The following is an 8,677-nucleotide window of genomic DNA, read 5'->3' as shown; positions in this document are numbered from 1 at the left end:
ATTGTCCATAGCTGGGAACCACCTCCTAATAAGGTGCTAAAATTGAACTTTGATGGTGCTTGTTTTGGGAATTTGGGTCCGGCCAGGGTGGGAGGCTTATGTCGGGATGATAGTGGCAAGGTGCTTTGGGCCTTTTGCGGTCTGATTGGAGAGTGTGATGCTACGGAGGCTCGTGTTATTTAGTCATTTATACTTCAACACTCCCCTCGCTTGTGGATCCTCTTTTTTTTTTGGGTTGGCCAGGATATTTTTTAATGTCAATGAATTGTTGGGTTTTTGTGGACCCCGATCCGAGAGAGGCGCAGCGGTGAGGGACGTGCCCCCACGTGCGAACAGTCTCTATGGATCATCCACGTGAATGGAGAGCTCTACCAAGGAACTCTCGAAAGAAAATGCCTCTCACAGCATGAGTGGCGATACAAAGGTGAGATACCTCTCGATTCAGGGACTAGCCCAGATTCGAGGCGTACCTTAAACAAAGAAGAGTCGCCATCCAAGGAAAAAGGCAAATGGGCCCTGGATCCCATACTATGCTCTGTTGCAACGGATAACCAGAGATATAAAATAAGGTTCGTGCCTGGTTACGAATTCGGAAGGTCTAAAGAGCACCTCATCCGCCCAAGTGCAAACACCTGGTCTCTTATGCCATTTACTTAATAATTTTGAAGAGTTTTGGACGAGAATCATATGAAATGGGAACACAAATCTCCGAAAAAAGACGTCTATCTAATCATGCATGTCTCGGAGGAAAAATAAACACACATAAAAGAAATAAAAGTGTCACCTGAGAATAACTAGGTTATAAGTGACATGCCTAATGGGTGTCTAAGTTCTGATGAACAAACACATGCACGACACACCAAAAAAGTATAAGGTCTGCGCAATAAAGTAAGAAAACACTGCAAAACATAGAAAAATGACTCGATACTATACAACCCTAAGACTCTAATCTATACCTAGGCCCGAGTCTTTAGATGATCTGATGTTCATCCAAAGAAGCCTACGTATCCCCGCCTCCACGAGAATCAAGGCAACGTAGTTCTTCGCACCTATTCTAAGCTATGATGCCTAAGACATCTAGACCTCTATCCTAGACTCGATCTAAAAGACCGGACTAGTTCTTAAAGCTTCTTGTGTGATTATTTAAATTCCAATGGATTGTAGATTTTAGGACACCCTATATGCCTTAACTAAATGCAGGTTAGCCCTCAGCTAATGCAGGTGGTTCCTATAATCTATGTGTAGCTAGGCTGTACGCCCTAAGGGAAACAATGGGATCACTAGCGTATCCAAGACTTAATCATCACTCGGCGATATGAATCGCCAACTGACTGGACGGAGGCGCTCCTATAACTCTAGGACAAACTCCTAACTCTAACACAAACACAAACAAACCACACAACACATCAAAGACAAACTCAAAACTCTAAAACTCTTTAACTAGGACAAACTCCTAACTCTAGAGGAAGATCTTGTTGAAAACAAGGTTTTGAAGATTTTTGGTATTTTTTCTTAAAATGGGTAAATGATTTATTTATAAAGGTTTGGCTGGACCTGAGATAAGAATCTCAAGCTGCACTACGTACCTCGTGGAAGAGGATCAAGCCAACGTAGTTCGAAACAGAATTCCTAACTACTCTCCTAATGACTCAAGATTTTTGAGATTTTTGGTTTTTCAGATGTTTTTGTTGTTTTTAAGTGTTTTTGACTCGAGGGGAATAAATCCTATCATCATAAGGGGAGGACAGACTTCTGATATCCCGCAAAGGTTGGACAACATCCTATGCTTTGCGGGGGAAAAGAACAGAAACACAGCTCTACAAGGGTTGGACAGCATCCTAATACCTTGCAAGAGCGGATAGAAAAACACAAGATTTGATGAGAGGTTGGATAAATCCTAACCCCTATGATGATAGGACTGACTCCTGAAAGAAAGACAGACTCTCTAGCTAAGGACAGACTCCTAGGCTAAGGACTGACTCTGAAAATAGGATTCTAAGAAGGAGGTGCTAATGAGACAAAGCCTGTCTCCTAAAAGAAAAAGAGATAAAGAAGGGTGCTAGTGAAACTATCAAGCTAAGATAAAACTCACAAGTAATAAGGAAAGACCTTGTGCATATTTGGCAAAAGTAAAAACATCCAGCCGGGCCGGACAGCTACCTAGCCCTAGGGTGCAACAAGTGTGCAACCCAATACCCATAAGGGTAAGGGGTATGATGCCAAGCCGAGTAGGATGTTCTCCCAAAACCAAATGATGCACAAAGAGGAGGATGCTAATAGAATGAGACTGGGCAAGTCTCTTAGACATATAGGTAGGATAGAGAAAAAAATGCGAACAAGGAAAAAGAGACCTTGTGCATATTTGGTTTAGGTAAAACACCCAGCCGGGCCGGACAGCTACCTAGCCCTAGGGTGCAACAAATGTGCAACCCTATACCCATAGGGTAAGGGGTATGATGCCAAGCCGAGCAAGGTGTTCTTCCAAAAACCAAGAGACGCACAAAGATGAGGTTTAGAAAGGAAAATGAGATTGGGTGAGACTCCTAAACAAAAAGATGAGCTCCAAGAGAGGCGCTGACGAGACACGGCATGTCTCCTAAGGATGGACTCACTAACGAGACAAAGCTTGTCTCTAAAGGATACAACTTTCTCTGTCTGAGATAAAGCCTGTCTCCCTGAGAGGGCTCTAGAGAACTCTTTCATTGCCCTTGCAATGAATAGATTTCTAATTTCTAGGGGATACACACCATAAAGACTTGGACAAGTCTTTAAGCAAAGAAGGGAGTGCTACTTGGACTGAGCGAGTCCCCTAATGATGGGCTTGGGCTAACGCCTTCATCGCCTTTGCAACGAGAGGGAATTCTAATATCAAATAATTTTAACAGAAATCTATAAGACTGTGTTAGTCTAACAAAAAGAGAAGAAAAGGCTATCAGATAATCGCAAATTTTATTCTAAGAATAAATCAAGTGCTAAGCAAAGAAGAATATACAATCTAATAGCAATCATAAAATGATAAATAACATTAATTAGTCCAGACCAGCCGCTGGATAGCCTAATAAAGTAAAAACAATATCAAACACTTCAAAACCAACCACAAACCCCAATACGGGGACTCCAATGAAATCAGATGATGCCAAAGTAATCATCTGATATCAAATACACATGATAATATTTCTAATCCCGCCTTGAGATCAGACAGTACTCATGTCGATAATATCGAACAGAGTAGTCATCTGATCTCCTTCTTCCTATTAACAAATTTATTTAAATAAATAGGAATGAGTATAAGAAGCTTTGAGATAATCACACCTGAATAATCCATTTATCTTCAGAATCTAACTCAAAACTATAAGATGAAAGAGAAATATTAAATTTCCAACAGATTATAGAAACACATTTAAATGATATTTACATCACCCTAAAAGATAGGCTTGGGATAACTCCTTCATCGCCCTTGCAATGAACAGAGGGATTCTAATGTCTATAAGGAATACACATCTAAAAGACTGGGCAAGTCTTCCAAATCAAAGATGGGAGTGCTATTTGGACTAAGCAAGTCCCCTAAAGATGGGCTTGGGCTAGCGCCTTCATCGCCCTTTGCAATGATAAACAGGAATATGAGCAACTAACAGACCTAGTTGGTCTTCTACTAATAATGATATTTTACTTGTGAAACTGTATATAAAACGGTTTTGAGCTTAAAGACTAAAGAAACCGAGTTCGCTGGCTCGCTTCTTCTCGAACGTCTCGAAATATTGATATATGATGGTTACGGCGAGAATAATCCCAGTACCAGAACCAATAGCCCCCATGAAATCAGCAAGCACAGTCAACCCGCCAATGCATACGCCTCCAAAGGCTGCTGCAGTGGGTATGTAGCGATTCAGTTCCTTCTGTAAATTGGATTCTCTGTGACCAGGCATCACCATTTGTTGTTCCTTGAGCTGCTTCGCCACATCTCTAGTAGAAGATCCAGACACTTCTATCCGAGTTTTGGAGAACAAAGCACAAGCACAGAGCATGAACACAATATAGAATAGTGCATGGAATGGATTGGCTGCCATATCTGCCAGGCTTGATGGAGCTGTGGTATAATATGCGATACCACCAACAGGGACGAACTGACCCCCTGAATATTCAGATTCTTTCCATTTCCCGAGCAGATTTACTAGAAAATTTCCACTGTACCTCATGTACAGCAACTGGGAAATAAAATAAAGATTTGAAACAAGTGTAGATTGTAGAATGATAGGCATGTTGGAGGTGTAGGACAGTTTGATTGGGTAGGAGCCCTGCTGCCCACGAGCATTCTTCGACCTCACAGGCAAAATAACACAGAATCCTTGGAAGTATATCACAATAAGGAAGATTAGAATCGTGGCAAGCAAATTTGTCACGTTTGGAAGGTTCTGCCGATAGAAAGCCTCTCGAAGGGCACGGACCTTATCGGTTCTAGTTATCAACAGATGGAATAAGGCAATAACTGCGCCTCCAAATTCAGCTCCTCGCCCAATGTTGCTAGTCGTGAAGCTAAAAGTTTTCCAAATGATATTTTCACAGATATTGGTTGTAATAAACAGAGAAATGCCAGAACCAAGACCGTATCCTTTTTGGAGGAGTTCATCTAAGCATATGACAATAAGACCGGCAAAGCAAAACTGGAGAATAATGAGAATAGCATTCCCACCTCCAAGTTGACTCACAATTCCATACATCCCAGATAGGATATGCAACTGCCTCACCAATAACAATCAGGATACCCAGCAACTTCTGTGCACCATTTAAAAGGGCCCAATCCTCATGAACGCTGTTATCAACTTCGATGATTTTAGACCCAGCCAAGAGTTGCATCACCAGCCCAGACGTCACAATAGGGGTGATTCCCAACTCCATAACAGTCCCACGGTTCTCAAATCAACACTTTTAAGTTGAACTGCTAGTGAGAAGAACATCACAAAAAGGTATAGGCAAATGCCTATAATGGGCAAGCTTTTACAAAATATAATAATAGTCTCCTCATATGTACCATGGACCAAAAGGCTCTGTGCTATTCCAAAGACTGTTCAAAACTATTACTTTTCTTAAGTAGACACTATAAATCAAAATGACTGTCACAAATTGATCACAAAGGCAAGTCTAGTTATCATTTTCTTCAAAGGGTTGCCACATATTCATTCCAAAAAAAAAAAAAAACTGATCATATTTATTTACCATTGCAAAACATTGAGACGTATTCCAGACTATAATTAGAATTTGAAATTAATTTGCTTATCTTAATTCAAAGTTAAGATCAAAGCAGATATGAACGAATAAGGTTTAAATTATCTTACAACATAGTTCAGAGCAATTATGAAATATTGAGACCAAAATCATAGCTAAGGTTAACATAATCATACTCAAATTAAAGCCACAGATCAACTACCCTATAAATAACCACAAAATCAATAAACTGAGAAAGAAAATAAATTATACCTGAAACTTCTCTTACCTTTGTTAGATTAAACAAGAGTTACTTGAAGATCTTTTGAAGATAAGGACGTTTACTGCCGAAAATGATCGAAAATCTCAATCTTCAAATCTCCGATCTGAATTCACAATGGACAGATCTTGCAGCAGATGCGTTGGATCCAGGTAAGAGTAGATGTAAGGTGCTTAGGACCTAAATTTTCCTAAGAAAACAGAACAGATTTGGAGCTTGGAATTGGAACTAAGATTTGATCTTGAGTTAGGGTTTCAACTAGGGTTTCTATAGTAAAATCTAGGGTTTCTAGAGTGAGAATAGCTAAATCTATGGTTAAGGTAAGAAAATAATTGAAGGTAATGGTGGCTGTAACGGTGGCAATGAGGCGGAGTTAAGATAATTTCTACTAGATTCCGGCGAAATTTGCCGGAGAAGATGAAGAAAATGACACAAATCCCTCTCTCCCTTCTCTCTCTGCTCGCGGATTTTTTCCCAAAAATGAGATCTCACTGTCATAGGCTAAGATAGCGACGATTATAGAGTGATTTTGGAATAAGGTGGGGATTGTGGCTCCGAATGAGAGAGATCTGAGATCTTGAAGTGAAATTTAGAGGCAAAAGAGATCGGATCCGAGCCGTGGTAGCAGAGGTGGCTGGATCTAAAGAAAAATGGAGGAACGGCCGGAGTTTGAACTTGCCGGAAAATGGAGATCGGAGAAGAAGGGAGTTAGGGTTTGACGAGATTTCTCTCTCTCTCTCTCTCTCTCTCTCTCTCTCTCTCTCTCTCTCTCTCTCTCTCTCTTTCAGATCTGCGAGAATCGAAGGAAAGATCGGAGGAGAATACGTCAGACGGAGCTCCGATGAGCTCACCGGAGAAGGTGACCGGAGAAAATGGGTTTCAACCGGATCTGAAAAAAGAAATCAAGATCTGTTTGAGGTTGAAATGAGAAGAGATGGAGAATATGATCAAAGGCTGCAGATTCTATCGGAGTTCCGGTAGATCTGGCCGGAGCAGATGATCGGAAATGAGAAGAAAAAAGAAAAAAAATCTCTCGTTTCCTCTCTGCGAATTCTTTCTTCTCTCCCTCCTTTTTTTCTCTTCTGCACGAAATTTTTGTTTTATAAGGAAAATAATGGGTTATTGATATTGGCACACCAAAATGATGGGCGCGCGATTTTGCGCGTCCCATTCGGATAAAAATATAACATTCCAAAATAAAAACGCCCCCCTCTCAGGATAAACACACCCCCCCTCTTCTGCTTTACACTACGACTTCACCTTGGTTCGTTTGCTAGGCAAACGCGCTCGGATTTTGACGAAATTTTGCAGGGGCTTAGCTGGGACCCTAAGCTAGCTTGGGGTGAAATTCGGGGTTCTATCTCATTTATTTGATGAGGCTTTGCTCAAACAATGAAGGGATTAGGGCACGGTCAAAATGGGGTGTCTACAGTTTTGAACTCATGTCTTGCCATGAGGCAATAGCTCTGATTCCATGTGAAACAACCAATTACTCCAAAAGCTAAAGCTATTAGAGTTGGTGTTCTTTAATCATCTGTACTTCAACAAGGACTTCAACAAGGACATGAGAAATAAATTCAAATAATAAAAATCTGGTCGCAGAATTTATCAATGCCATATATTATATATACACCCAAATATGATCTTTTTTTGTTTTTTTTTTATGACCTACGGTATCCCACCTTAATTTTTAGTGTGGGACTATTCCCAACGGATGCACGCCATCACCGGTAAACCACACGCATCGGGAGATTCAAACTCTCACCAATAAGATCTTAAATTCAATAAAAATACCATCCTATGGTTTTTAAATACCATATACTTCGATTCAAAATATATTTCAATGATGTTAAATAAATCAAATGAGGGTATTTTTTCACCGGACCATTTAAAAAACTAATGAGAGAGAGAGAGAGAGATAAAATCCCAAAATATCAAACTATCGTGGTGCTGATATCATTTCCCTTGCAAAAATAAATTAGTTACCCATCAAATTTTTTTTTGAAGACTTATAAAAGTCCAATGAAATTTTTTAAAATAAAAAGTCAACTAAAGAGGGTGTTTCTATAAAAAAAAGAAAAAGAAGGGAGGAATAATATAACATACCTGATACAAAAATTAAAGAAATTCATACCACCCAACTTATTTCTTTATTACACAAGATCCAAAAAACTCAACCAACTACAAGAGCAGGTCAGAATTAGGATGATCATACAAATCGAAAGGAATTTTCCGTTGGATAACAGATTCCGGCAACCCTTTCTATGTCATTACATTCCATTTAGAATTAGAAATATGCGGACCTACTTTTTACATATCTATCGTTATTTAGGTACCATATTAACTTCTTTGGCTTCGATTGAATCGAGAAATAGGTTTGATTCCAATTTTTTTCTCATTCAAGAATGAATTTCAGTATCCAAAACTTCTATGGATATGTCACCGACAGAGCGGGCAAGAGCTGCTTTCAAGAAGCCATGCAAAGATACAATCGTCATGGAATATATGGTGGCAAGACACTACCTTCGTCTCCATACCCACTGTGAAACACTCCATACAGATTGAACAACATTGCCTAGATCTCTCCACTTCAATCAAAACCGTCGGCATGTGGGCCGCCGTTCGCTCCCTTGAAGGTGCGTGTTGATCTTTGTTGAGATTGGTTTCTACTACTGGATATTGGAGGACTAGATCAAGATCAAAGGCTTCGTGCAAACCCGTTGATAACTGATCCAGTAGGAACCCCCTTCCCTTTCTGTCTCCCTCAACATGAGCTGGCGGATCTATTCATTTTGTATTCAAAACTCAATTCCAAATCGAAATACAAAATATGAGGTATCCAAACAGGCCCTTATAGAATTTGGAATGTTTTGTAAAAGACCAATCTTTTCAACTTTGCACTCTCTCTCAAGATTTACTAGCACCACAATCATGAAACAACTAATTATTTTAGCCTTGGATTTTCAATATTAATACCATATGAAACAATCAATTACTACAAAAGCTTAAGCTGTTAGAGTTTGCATTATTTAATTATCCATACTTCAACCACAATCTCATCTTGATGATTGAAACTCGCTTGGGAAAATCTTGATGGTGGAGGTGATGAGAAAAATGGAGATGACAGGCTTCAAATCAGTTACAGTCGTTTTCCTTAAGATGATGTTCGACCCCACCACAGACGATGCGTAAGTG

General features: G+C 39.8%; 1 pseudogene; it reads right to left on the bottom strand.

Annotated features, from left to right (window-relative positions):
* Positions 1 to 3,701: 3,701 nt before the first annotated feature.
* LOC143891858 (uncharacterized) lies at positions 3,702 to 7,980 on the bottom strand (annotated as a pseudogene).
* Positions 7,981 to 8,677: the final 697 nt, after the last annotated feature.

This window comes from Tasmannia lanceolata, unplaced genomic scaffold, assembly GCF_043159265.1.
Source record: "Tasmannia lanceolata isolate RefF3 unplaced genomic scaffold, GAP_Taslan_0.1 ptg000015l, whole genome shotgun sequence".
NCBI classification, from domain to species: domain Eukaryota; kingdom Viridiplantae; phylum Streptophyta; class Magnoliopsida; order Canellales; family Winteraceae; genus Tasmannia; species Tasmannia lanceolata.
The sequence above is the reverse complement of the archived record's forward strand: the minus strand, read 5'-3'. Positions and strand labels throughout refer to the sequence as shown.